This window comes from Ursus maritimus, unplaced genomic scaffold (assembly GCF_017311325.1).
Source record: "Ursus maritimus isolate PB19 unplaced genomic scaffold, ASM1731132v1 scaffold_16, whole genome shotgun sequence".
NCBI classification, from domain to species: domain Eukaryota; kingdom Metazoa; phylum Chordata; class Mammalia; order Carnivora; family Ursidae; genus Ursus; species Ursus maritimus.
The window spans coordinates 55,102,489-55,114,107 of NW_024424008.1; the positions used below are offsets into that span (position 1 = coordinate 55,102,489).

Here is an 11,619-nt window from a genome sequence, read left to right on the forward strand (position 1 = left end):
AAAGTGATGATAAGAGAAGATTTTGTCCTTTAAGTCTTTTTTTAATTGTGGTAGTATATATACAATATACATATACATACATGTATGTGTGTGTGTGTGTATAATATATATCATATATATATATATAAAACATAGAATTTGCCATTTTATGGGTCCCTCAGTGGCTCAGTCAGTTGAGTGTCTGCCTTCGGTTCGGGTCGTGATCCCAGGGTCCTGGGTTTGAGCCCCATGTTGGGTTCCCTGCTTGGTGGGGAGTCTGCTTCTCCCTCTCTTGCTCCCCCTGCTTGTGTGCATGCGTGCTCTCAATCTCTCTCTGTCAAATAAATAAAATCTTAAAAAGAATTTGCCATTTTAACTATCTTAAGTGTACAGTTCAGTGGCATTAATTATATTTAGTGTTATGCAATCGTTACCATTATCTTTTTAAAAAATTACCGTATACATTTTGTAAGTTTAAGGTGTACACATATTGGTTTGATATGTTCATGCATTGCCATATGATTATGACAGTAGCATCAGCTAACACCTTTATCATGTCACAGATTCATTATTTCTTGTTTCTGTTGAGAATGAGAATGCCGTTATCTTTTATCTATTTCAATAACAATCATGTTTGTGTACTGAAGGAAATGATCTCTTAGCTGAAAACTGATCATGTAGGAAAAAGGAAGGAATTGCTGGAGCAGTGCCCTTGAGGTGCGTGAGAGGAGATGTACCTGTGAGTAGAGGATATGTTTTGGCTAGACGGGCAGTAGCTAGATCATCTCTCTGCAGTGATGGAGAGGTCCTGGATCTGCACTGTCCAATACAGGAGCATGAGCCGCATGTAGCTATTAAGCATTTGAAATGTGACTACCGTGCATGAGGAACTGAATTTTTAATTTTATTTAATCTTAATTTAAATGGCCACACATACCTGCTAGATAGAGCAGAATAGGAACCAGCAGCAGATCAGTATGATAATGGATGGCTGGAAGTTCTCCTCTCATGGCCTCTGTTTTCTCAGTGAAGCAGGAAGTAGGATTCTCAGATGAGAAGGGACTATTTGGGGATGAGGTGTTGGAGAATTGAGGAGAGAGAAATAATTGAGAGTAGGAGACAAAAGGAGCTCGACAAATACGGTATGATTGGAAGACAGGATCAAGAACCTACCTGAGTTTTAAATAGGACCAGTGTGGTTGCTTTTTTCTTCTCCAGCTATAGAGATAGCCACAGTGCTGAATCACAGAACAGGTGAATTTAACCAGAGTTGTTTTTTAAATTTTTTAAAACAAATTCATAGAAGTATAATTTACATACCATGGAATCCACCCATTTTAAGTATACAATTCAATAATTATTAGATTTACCAAGTTGTATGTATATAAATGGAATTATATAACGTGGGGTTCTGTTTCTGGTTTCTTTCACTTCAGATGTTTTGGAGGTTCATTCAAGTTATAGCGTGTATCAGTCAGTGTCCTTTTTTGTTGTTGAATACTATTCCATTATATGGATATAAGCATTTTGTTTACATCTTCCCCAGTTGATGGATACTTGGGTTATCTCTACTTTTTGGTGATTGTGAATAATGCTGCTATGAACATTTATGCACCCATTTTTGTGTGCAGGGTTGGCTTTAGGCCAAGAAAGTTCAACAAAGCATAAGGGGGCAAGGGAGTTGTTTATGGAGGAGAGTGGTCATGGCCGTAAGTTGGGTGAGGAGAGGTGGGGGGGGCACTGAGGGAGGGGAGGGCCACGAGAAGTGGTGGGATGGTGGATTGATAGTCACACGTGGTCAGATTGGACCAGTAATAGGAGAGAGCTGGCAGGTGAAGCAGCGGTGATGGTGTGAAGCTCTCTGCATCACACATGTTCTTAGTTATTGTTATTTGGTACAGTACTTGGGGTGGGTCACTCCTGGGCCTTCTATTTTGAGTTGAGAAGACTGTGACAACAGGAGATTTGGCCCTGGGAAGATCTCCAGCTCTGACGGGACAGCAGATCCCGAGCAACCTTCCTGTTAGCAAAGGAAAACTGAGTGGTTCATAAATACTGACATTGGCTGCAGAATAAACTCTGTTAATAGCAAATGGGGCAAGGGAGTAATTTTAAGGTGACTTTTTTTTTTCCCCCTTTTGGTTTTGAGGGGTTGAAATGAGAAGGGCTGCCCATCTACCCATTTCCCCTTTTGGTGGCCCCCTAGAACCGCAGCTGGTGCACGTAAACAGAGCCTTTGGGACAAGGCAAAGAAGCATGCTTGTACAGTTCCTATGTGAGAATTTGAAAGCTCTTGAGGAGAGAGCAGAAGGTATTGGTCACCTTCCCACCTGCCTTGCGGTGAGCAGAGAGTGACGGGAGATCCTTGTACAGCCACACGAGTGCGGTGGCTCCTCTGTGTTCGGTCTCCTCTGCCATCCTTTCCAGAGATGCTGCTTGCTGAGCCTTCTGCTTCCCTAACAAGCTAGATGTTAAGGCCAGAAATAAAGCATAATGGGCTCAATTTGATCAACATTTATTGAGCATCTTCTACATCTAAGACTTTAGACGGTGTGCAGACAAGACCACTGCCTAGGGGAGTTTGTGCTATATCTGGGGAGAAACACCGTCTGGGGAGGTGCTATCAGCATAGGAGGAATGGGGCAATTCCAAAAAGGCTAAGATGGGAGGGGCCAAGGAAAATTCCAAGAGGAGGTGACATCAGAGGATTGCATTGGTGATCACGTGGAAGGTGGAGTGGAAGGAGGGAAAGTTGGAGGCATAGAAACAAGTTAGGAGATGATTCTGTTGGCTAGATGAGAGGCAGTGAAAGAGTGAACTCAGCTGCAGAGGAGGGGTAGACTCAGGAGATGCAGGGTGTCAGGAAGATCAGGCCAGAATTTCTCTGGAATCCCACGACTTTCACAATGGCCTGTATCAAGCTTTTAACATTCTCCTTTGCTGTATCAGAAGTGTTGTGGATTGCTTTCTCTAGCAGGGCTGGTCCCTGAGCAGAAGCTTTTGCAAGTTTGAGCAGAACTTCCTGGAGCAAAGGACCCTAAACTTACCTCATTTTATGTCCTGTTTGTCCTGTTGGTCCCCACTGCTGCTTCATTTCCCCTCCACCCTCTCTGCACACCTCTAGTGCAGGGGGAGGGAGGGAGGTTAGTTGAGAATGCCTTCAGAGGTTTTTCACTTCCCGTAAATTTTACTCGTTTCCCATAAATTGGCATTCTCTTCATGACCATATGCTGAGAAAGAAAAAAATCTGCTGGTTTAAGAACAGTTCACTGGAAGGTGTACAGAGTACAGAGAAGAGAGCAAGGGGTCAGAAGATGCGTGTATTGAATCCTGGCAACTTGCTGGTTATTCCTCTCTGCTTCCCAGATTTCCACACTAGAACAGAGATAATATTTTATCTACTTCATGGGAATGTTGTAAGGATTCAATGAGAGTGGAAATATGAAGGTGTTTTTAGATTATAAAACATTGTATAAATGTCAGGCTTTTCAATTAATTAGCAGGCAGCCTAGGGTTCCAAAATTATGCTGAGTTTCTTTGCCTTCCTCAGCATTTCCTAGTATATACCGATGTGACTGCAAGAACAGTGGAATCCCACAGCCCAGTCTTGCCACAGCAGTTTGTAGCTGTCAGCACCGTGACATCTCATGTTGTGGACTTGGGACGGTTAAGTTGGATGTACTGTCAGAGGCTGTGTACCTCAGAGATACCACTCTGAGGTGGTGCATGAAATGCTCTTGGGAGCTTGACTCTGGAATGCCTTCCAACCTATTGACTGGGGTTGTCACATTTTCTGTCTTCTTGAGACAGTGGTTTTTCAACTTCAGCAATTTCTCTAACAGGGAGAAATATGGTCATTCATTCTTAGACCACGAGATGGTCATTCATTCTTAGACCCTAGACTGGATGCGGCTGCAGCCCTAATTACTCTCTAGCTCCTTCTGAGGAAAGGAGAAGGTTTTAATAAGCCCGTGACATGATCTTTTAGAAATGGAAGCCGATTAGTTTCTCAAATGTTTCAGGCCCTAAAACTTAAATCTGCTTCCTTAATAGTTCACTTCGAGATGATTTTTTTCTTTATTCCGTTATCTGTCTATCCATCTGACATGCATCCAATCAGATATTTTTTTTGAATACTGCCAGGCACTGCGATGGATCTTAGGTGTATAGTGATGAACAGTGCATACAAATTCCTTGTCCGCTTGGACCTTGGCATTAAACAAATAAGCATACCAATCAATATATAATTACCATCTGCGTTGGGTGCTTTAAAGGAAAAGTACAGGGTGCTGTGAGAGAAGGGAGTCAGCAGTAGGAGGCACCTGGAGTCTTAGACCTCAGAGCCAGCTGGTTAGGCAGGTTTGAAAATCAGAAGATATTATGTCCTTGTCACGTAGCTGGATTTCTTAAGGGATGTAAAAGAAGTAATTAGACACAGATTTTTGCCCTTAAGTAACTTATAACTTGTGTGGTTACACATGCAAAAAACAATTTGAAAATAATATTAAGACCATAGGAGGTGCCAGGTTGTGTGCTAGAACTTCCAAGAAAGGAGAGATCTGTGGAGGTCAGGGTATACTGAGAAGCTTCTTGAAGGATATGGCTCTTGAGCTGAGTCATAGAAGAAAAGGATTTGTACCGGTGATAGAGAGGGCAAAATCACGTAGATAATTAAAGGAGAAGAAATCATGAGCACAAGTGGAAACATAAAAAGAAGCCCTTTGGATGAGGTGCCTGAGGGTTAGTCAAAAATTTAATTTACCTCTTTCACTGGCTTAAATTGGCTTTTAGGTAAAGTGATCTGTAAGAGATCATTGAAATCAAAGTGCTTTTGGAAATAAAAAGGAGCCCTGTCCTGGGCAAATCAAGATGTGTGGTCACCCTGCTTCAGTGTGACCAGAATACAGGGGCTTGCCCCAAAAAGGACTGAGTAATGGAGCGTGTATGGTTCCTTTGCCCTGCAATCCATGTTGACGTGTGGATTTGCCCATAGCTTACTTGATTTAATTTGCTGACATTCCTTGGTATTGTAGCCTAGGTTGGGTCTCTGCTGTCTGAAAGGGAAGCAAGCTGGATAGTTTGAAGACTAAAAATATCCTACTCAGTGCAGACTCAACTCCAGGAGAAAGCAGCCTAAAGATTATTAGAACAATAATAATCTTCATTCGTCAGTAATTGTGACTGGTACAAATTTAGCAATTCTGAGTATCTGTGAATACAGGAAGACGCTCGTTTTCTGTTGAAATTGTTGGAAGACAAGCAAGGCCTCTACTGTTAGGCCAGTGGAGCATGACTCTGTAAACAGGGCTAAATGCAGTTAGCCCATTTGGGTGAATGGCAACCCCAAAGTCCATTCATTCTTTTCCCGTAGACTGCTTCTCTGCGTTATGAGAGGCCTAGAGAACCAGAACCCCTTAGTCTGGGACAGGACCCAGGCAGAAGATCTTACCCATCTTCTGGTCTCCCCTTGTACACAGCTGGTGCCAAAGCCGTGCCTTCCTCTCCCTGAGTTTGCCACGTCAGTGTCTGACTAACTTTATAAAGCTTTCTCTGACTCCCAGGATATGGGGTGTAAACTCGTTAGCAATATCACTTTTTAAACCAGACACATTTGTTACTCTATGGCCGTCTCATATTACATACCTTCTTTGAAGCATGATATAATTGCTGCTTGTATAAAATAGCTTGACACGTGGGTGGGTGTAATGCCTACTCTGATTCCCCAGAGAGTAGTGAAGGGAGAGTGTTGCAATCAGTTGCCAGCTCAATGGTGGGTTCCTTCCTAAGTGTGGTGAGAATGTTTGGCTGTAGGAGTCTGTTGTGGGAAATGCCTCTCCAGGACGTTGGAGTTGGCCTCCTGAGCACCAGGGCCTGTTTGGAGCTTTGGAATCAAGTTGGGAGGCCCTGCTTCACACAGCCACTCTCCGCCCACGCTTTCCTCCCTTGGTATAGGTCCCTTTTGTCTGGCTAGCTTTGCTTTCACCTTTGGTTTTTGGATTGTGAGATTTCCTTCTTCCTTATTTTGGACATGTTAGCCTCCTCTAACTGAATTTTAGGCTTGCCTGATGAGGGACTTGAGATAATTTGGAGAGCCTTACATAGGGGAGGATTTCAAAGCCCTGCAAGTTTATAGTTACAGGTGAAGAGTACATGCAAGTAAGCAGTTAAAAGTTCATGCCTTAAAATTGACAAGGCAAGAAACGAATTGCTGGAGAGGATGTGGAGAAAGGGGATCCCTCCTACATTGTTGGTGGGAATGCAAGTTGGTACAGCCACTCTGGAAAACAGTGTGGAGGTCCCTTAAAAAGTTAAAAATTGAGCTACCCTATGACCCAGCCATTGCACTACTGGGTATTTACCCCAAAGATACAGACGTAGTGAAGAGAAGGGCCATATGCACCCCAATGATCATAGCAGCATTGTCCGCAATAGCTAAATCGTGGAAGGAGCCGAGATGCCCTTCAACAGATGACTGGATTAAGAAGCTGTGGTCCATATATACAATGGAATATTACTCAGCTATCAGAAAGAACGAGTTCTCAACATTTGCTGCAACATGGACGGCACTGGAGGAGATAATGCTAAGTGAAATAAGTCAAGCAGAGAAAGACAATTATCATATGGTTTCTCTCATCTATGGAACATAAGAACTAGGAAGATCGGTAGGGGAAGAAAGGGATAAAGAAAGGGGGGGTAATCAGAAGGGGGAATGAAGCATGAGAGAGTATGGACTCTGAGAAACAAACTGAGGGCTTCAGAGGGGAGGGGGGTCGGAAAATGGGATAGACTGGTGATGGGTAGTAAGGAGGGCACGTATTGCATGGTGCACTGGGTGTTATACGCAAGTAATGAATCACCGAACTTTACGTCAGAAACCAGGGATGTACTGTACGGTGACTAACATAATATAATAAAAAAACATTAAAAAAAAAGAAGTTCATGCCTTCAGCTGGCATGGTAGGAGAGGGACCTTCTCCACTTAGAGGGCCTCGACAGCCATAAGATCGGGACTGTGCTGACAGCACCTGTCCCCGGTGTTCTTTCAGTGCCCAACACAGGATTCTCAGTGGCCCCTGAGCTTTATCTGCTGTGGAGATTTTTTACTGAGACCATGACTTGTTTAGCCTCCAAGAAGAAGTGAATCCAGCAGTGGTGAAGCCTAAGGAGTCTGGCACCTGTATCCATTTTGGTCCTTGTGGTCTGGTTGATGGCAGCCATTGTGTCCTCAGCGCCTAACCCCAGCATAAGCAGGATTGTTTATTTCTGGAAGAGAAGAAGATCATAGAGAATCACTGTAAAGAGCAAATTAGTTGGAATCTTTTGTTCTAGTTATTGTGGTGGAACAAATCATCCCAAACTTAGCAATATAAAAGAATAGCAATTATTATTCTTTTCTCTTATGGTTCTGGAGGTTGACTGGGCTCAGCCAGACAGTTCTTCAGCTATGCAGGGTTCTTCATGCGTTGGCCGTCAGATGGTGGTTGGGACTGGAGGCATTGCAAAGGCTTTCTCACATATCTAGCAGTTGATGCTGGCTGTTGGCCAGAACACCTACACGTGGCTTCACCACGTGGCCTATGCTTCCTCACAGCATGGTGGCTGGCTTTCAAAAGCTAGTATCTCAAAAGCTATGAAGTTTTTTTATGACCGAGCCTTGGAATTCATACAGTGTCTCATTCTTGTCTCATTCTGTTCATTGAAAGCAAGCCACTCAAATAACCCGTGTTCAAGGGGAGAGAAATTAGACTTTCCCTGTTGATGGGAGGAATGTCAAAGAATTATGGACGTGTTTTAAAATCATCACAGCTCTTTTGATGCCATTCTTCATCCAAATTGGATAATTTTTGAAATTTTACTTTTTAAAGGCGATTTCTAGCAGAAGAGACATATGGTGCACAAAATAGTCCAGCAGGCTGTTCATCTGCAGCTTTTTGCTACCCAGGTGGGAAGGGAGACTACACCCTATGGCAGTGTTTGGTTGCAGGCCAACAGTTTGACATGCTTCAGATGGTGTTCTTGTTCTTTGGGTAGAATTGGTTCTCCCTCCTAATCAGTAATTGAAGTGCTCTTGTCTTTTCCCTACACATCAATCATGGTGGTACCTCCAGCTCCTTCATCTCTGCCAAGAATACTGAGAAATTGTAATGAAGAAAGAGATCAGAGTTTCTGAACTTTTGTAATTCTTTACAGCTCATTATTCTCACTACTTTGTGTCTTTATCAGTTCTTGATCCCCCCATCGCTTTTTTTATTTTTTATTTTATTTTTTTAAAAGATTTTATTTATTTATTTGACAGAGCTAGAGACAGCCAGCGAGAGAGGGAACACAAGCAGGGGGAGTGGGAGAGGAAGAAGCAGGCTCATAGCGAAGGAGCCTTGACGTGGGGCTCGATCCCATAATGCCGGGACCGCGCCCTGAGCCGAAGGCAGACGCCCAACCACTGTGCCACCCAGGCACTCCATAAAATCATCGCCCTTTTTTTTAAAAAACAGTCTTCTCCCAGATACTTTGCCTGAGACCTTTCATCGGGCAGAGCTATCCCAGGCTAGATTTGGCTTCAAAACACATTGACATTTTGCTCGTTGGAGTCTTCAACTGCTTAATCATTGAGATCTGTTGACATTTTAAGAAGAACAAACCTTTGTTTTTCTGAAGCTCAGAGAGTGTGCTTCCCGTTGTTTTGAAATTAGTTTTCTATAAAGAGACTATGTACAGACCATCTGTGCTCCAAGTCCATGCTATAGAGACTCTCAGGTTTGAAGAGTGTATACAGTCTTTTACGACTGCCCCTGCTTTTAACTAGCTTACACCAAGTAGCTGGCATCATCAGAGGTCTTTATTCTAAGTTCCTCGAGAGTTAGAAACCTCAACTCTTCTTGAATCTCTACAACACCTAGCACATTCTAAGGTCTCAGAAAATATTTATCAATTATTTGATGTATTTCATGTTTTTTTTTTTTTTAGTATAGACACACAATGTTACATTAGTTTCAGGTGTACAACATAGTGTTTCCACAAGTTTATACTTTATGCTGCTTTGACGACAGTATAGCTGCCATCTGTCACCGTACATCACTATTACAGTATCATTGATAATATTCCTTATTCTGTGCCTTTTATTCCCATGACTTACTTATTCCATAACTGGAATCTTGTATCTCCCACCCCTTCACGCATTTTGCCCATCTGCTACCCACCTCCCCTCTGGCATCCATCAGTTTGTTCTTTACAGGTCTGATTCAACTTTTTGTTTATTCATTTGTTTTATTTTTTAGATTCCACATATGAATGAAATCATATGGTATTTGTCTTTCTCACTCTGACTTACTCAGCATAATACCCTCTGGGTCCATTCATGTTGTCTCAAGTGGCACAATCTCATCCCCTTTTTTTTTTTTTTTGAAAGATTTTATTTATTTATTTGACAGAGATAGAGACAGCCAGCGAGAGAGGGAACACGAGCAGGGGGAGTGGGAGAGGAAGAAGCAGGCTCCTAGCGGAGGAGCCTGATGTGGGGCTCGATCCCATAACGCCGGGATCACGCCCTGAGCCGAAGGCAGACGCCCAACCGCTGTGCCACCCAGGCGCCCCAGTCTCATCCCTTTTTATGGCTGTGTAGTATATTCCATTGTGTGTGTGTGTGTGTACCACATCTTTTTTTTGTTTAAGTAAGTTTTTAATTTTAATTCCAGTATAGTTAACATACAGTTAATTTACTTTCAGCTGCACAATATGATTGTGATTCAGTAATTCTATACATTACTGAGCGCTCCTGATGATAAGTGCATTCTTAATCCCCTTCCCGGTCATCCCCCTCCCCCCTCCCCTCTGGTAACTATCAATTTGTTCTCTATAGCTGAGAGTCTGTTTTTTGGGTTCTCTTTTTCCTTTGTTCATTTGTTTCTTAACTTCCACATATGAATGAAATCATGCAGTATTTGTCTTTCTCTAACTTACTTCACTTAGCATTATACTCTCTAGTTCCACCCAGTTTTTTTGCAAATGGCAAGATTCATTTTTATGGCTGAGTAATATTCCATTGTATATGTATCCACCACCTCTTCTTTATCCAGTTATCTATTGATGGACACTTGGGCTGCTTCCATATCTTGGCTATTGTAAATAATGCTGCAATGAACATAGTGCGTATATCTTTTTCAATTAGTGTTTTCATTTTCTTTTGGTAAATACCCATAGTGGAATTATTGGATCATATGATATTTCTATTTTTAATTTTTTGAGGAACCTCCATACTGTGTGGTTCTACTAGTTTGCATTTCCACCAATGGTGCACAAAGGCTCTTTTTCCTCCACATCCTTGCCAACACTTGCTATTCCTTGTGTTTGTGATTTGGGCCATTCTGATAGGTATGAGGTGTTACCTCCCTGTGGTTTTGATTTGCATTTCCCTGATGATGGGTAATGTTGAGTATCTTTTCATGTGTCTGTTGCCCATCTGTGTGTCTTTTTTGGAAAATGCCTAGTCAGGTCCTCTGCCCATTTTTAAAAAAAAATTTTATTATGTTAGTCACCATACAGTACATCCTTAGTTTTTGATGTAGTGTTCCATGATTCATTGTTTGCATATAACACCCAGTGCTCCATGCAATACATGCCCTCCTTAATACCCATCACTGGCCTGTCCCAATCTCCCACCCCCTCCCCTCTGAAGCCCTCAGTTTGTTTCCCAGAGTCCATAGTATCTTGTGGTTCATTCCCCCTTCTGTTTACCCCCTCTTCATTCTTTCCTCCCTTCTCCTACCGATCTCCCTGCTATTTCTTATGTTCCATAAATGAGTGAAACCATATGATAATTGTCTTTCTCTGCTTGACTTATTTCACTTAACATAATCTCCTCCAGTCCCGTCCATGTTACTGCAAATGTTGGGTAATCTTTCTTTCTGATGGCTGAGTAATATTCCATTGTATATATGGACCACATCTTCTTTATCCATTCATCTGTTGAAGGGCATCTCGGCTCCTTCCACAATTTAGCTATTGTGGACAATGCTGCTATGAACATTGGGGTGCATATGGCCCTTCTCTTCACTGCGTCGGTATCTTTGGGGTAAATACCCAGTAGTGCAGTTGCTGGGTCATAGGTTAGCTCTATTCTTAACTTTTTGAGGGACCTCCACACTGTTTTCCAAAGTGGCTATACCAACTTGCATTCCCACCAACAGTGTAAGATGGTTCCCCTTTCTCCACATCCTCTCCAACATTTGTTGTTTCCTGCCTTGTCCATTTTTGCCATTCTAACTGGCGTAAGGTGGTACCTCAGTGTGGTTTTGATTTGAATTTCCCTGATGGCTAATGATTTTGAACGTTTTTTCATGTGTCTGTTAGCCATTTGTATGTCTTCATTGGGAAAGTGTCTCTTCATAACTTCTTTTTTTTTATGGTTTTACTACGTGTTTTATTTATTTTTATTTTTTTAAATAATATTTTTTTATTATGTAGGTATGTACTGTATATACATATATACATACAGTATATACATATAGTATACTGTATGTACCATACAGTACATCCCTGGTTTTTGTTGTAAAGTTCCATGATTCATTAGTTGCGTATAACACCCAGGGCACCATGCAGTATGTGCCCTCCTTACTACCCATCACCAGCCTATCCCATTCCCCC

General features: G+C 42.2%; 1 protein-coding gene across 5 annotated transcripts in view; it reads left to right on the forward strand.

The window, feature by feature from the left end:
* The window catches only part of ALG9 (ALG9 alpha-1,2-mannosyltransferase), a 128,921-nt gene that overhangs the window by 64,816 nt on the left and 52,486 nt on the right, over positions 1 to 11,619 (forward strand). The window lies entirely within an intron of this gene.